Below are 2,480 nucleotides of genomic sequence, written 5' to 3' on the forward strand. Positions count from 1 at the left end.
CACTAAAATTCTCTTAATAATTTTGATAGTTATTAGATGATTCTAGTTTACAATCATGGCAATATGCTATTTTAAGTTAAGCTTTAAATGCTGTTTCAGTCCATTTATATCCTGAGATTACCTTTTACCTCCAGTGAACCTGGGTTGATTAGGAGTAAACACATTCAATTAAATTTAGAGTCTGCAAATTTGCCACCTCAGTGAGTCTGCTATGTCTTAAACTAGCTCCTCAAATACCACCTTAACCTATTGGAAAAACAATGGAATACTAGGCAATTATAGTGTACTATTCTGGCTGGCTGCATCTAGCCTGCCCATTGTCTGTGAGCAGTTAGAGAACTGTACTTTATTGTAATTATTATTTATTAAAATTATTTGATTTGATGTGTTATAATTATACATAATATTGGGATTCATTGTAACATATTCATACATGCACAAAACATAATTTGATCAATTTCATTCTCAGTCTTAGGTAACTGATGAATATGTAAATTCTGTCTTGTATGGTAAAGATTTAATTGACTTCTTCCCCTCTCCCCAAAAGACGGTTTTACTTCCAATTAAAATTGATCTTAATATTCCCTCAAATATCATATGATATTTGGTCTGCTTAGAACATTTGCCTGATTCCTTCGTATAAGCATAAAAGACTTAGAACTCAGGAAATGGTATATAGGTTGAACAAGAAATCAAAATTAATCCATAGTTTTCAAATGAACTATAGAGAAAAGTACCTTTGCATAACAAAAATAATGACACTAAAATGCTCTAGCAATTAAAGAGTTAGACATATAAATCTATCCCTAGGGATCTTGTCTCATGATCATTCTCTAAGCTTCAACTTAAAAATAAAATACTATTCAATTCAAAGTCTTTAAAAGCTAAATATAACCATCTTCTTAAGTATTAATTGGTCAATGCAAAGTTAAAAGTTTTGACATTCATTTAAGAAAAATTTATGAGTGATTAATATTAAATATTTACTGAATTACTTGCTTTTTAACTTATTAGATCACACTTTCCTTTTCAGGAAAAAAAAAACCACTGAATTTTAACTTTAACTTCTTCAGAAAATAATTTGGATCAGTTACTTATTTTTCTTTCGTACTATAATATAAACAAACAAACAAACAAAAACAACCATGATGAATAAAAAGAGTTAGGAACTAGAATTAGCTGGTGTGGACAAAAAAAAATATGAAAAATAAAAGATTTTTCTGTAACTTATTCTTAATGTAAACAATTTTACTCCTTTAAAAAACTCAGGGTCATAAAATCCATCTATTTATCATTTTGTCATTGAGAGAAACATAGTTAGCTGCATTACTTTCATTATTTTTGTGACAATATATACTGAAGTGATTTTCTTTTCTTTTTATTTTTCCTTTTTTTTTTCTTGGCAAGATTTCTATGAGTTGGGAACACAGTACACAGAGGAAACCCTCTGAGGTAAAGTTTTATAACTGCTCCCAAGAAGCATAGCCAAAGGGAATTTGGCCACGCCCCAAACAAGATTTTATGAAGGGGAGGTTTTTACTTATAATTGTTACTTAAAATTGTTTATGATCAAAAGTTTTTAAAATCAAGTGAGCCATTAACTGCCCTTCAACCTGGTATTAACAAAAGATTTAAACTTTGAAATAAAAATGGGTGCCAACAGTCAATTTGAAGCAAAAAAAAAAAAAAAAAAGCCTATTTTAGGGACTCAGAGTCTTCTGAAATGTTTTCAAGAGATTGCTCCACATGAGACTCCCATTCATAGCAACGTCTTGCCTTGTTTTCATAGCAAAGTGGCCTAAGGTATATTTTCTAGAACCAGAAATCTGAACTTTGCTAAGATCACACTTTCCTTTGCTTAGATCACACCTGGGCTCAACCTCCTTCACTATGCCAGTGTATTTTATATACTTCATGAGATTTTAATAAATTTTATTGAAGTACCTAGTTACACACACACACACACACACACACACACAAGGGTGGGAGAGGGAGGGAGGGAGGGAGGGAGGGAGAGAGAGAGAAAAGAGAGAGAGAGAGAGAGAGAGAGAGAGAGAGAGAGAGAGAGAGAGAGAGAGAGAGAGAGAGAATGATTGCCCATATGGGAGAGTTTAGATCTAAGAAGTTATATATCTCAGATAAAATTTGCCTGTACCTTATATCCTCAAATAATCAAATACACACATATATATTTGGGATATGATAAACTTTAATATGATGAACAGAGTCCAATTAAAAGCCTCAGCTCAGCAACTGTCCAAGTAAACAAGAATTAATTTTCTCATTGGTTCTATTAACTTTCAAAATTCAACATATATATATATGTTCAAATAGGATTTTCCATGTTTTTATAAAGAAGTGTATTCCCATAACTTTCCTTTAATTTGATTGTATGGCTTTGTGATATTTGAATATTAATTGTGAAAAATTAGTTATTTTCCAAAGTCAAAAAAATTATAAAGATAAAATTTATGCAAAGT

The sequence above is a fragment of the Ictidomys tridecemlineatus genome, chromosome 14 (assembly GCF_052094955.1).
Source record: "Ictidomys tridecemlineatus isolate mIctTri1 chromosome 14, mIctTri1.hap1, whole genome shotgun sequence".
NCBI classification, from domain to species: domain Eukaryota; kingdom Metazoa; phylum Chordata; class Mammalia; order Rodentia; family Sciuridae; genus Ictidomys; species Ictidomys tridecemlineatus.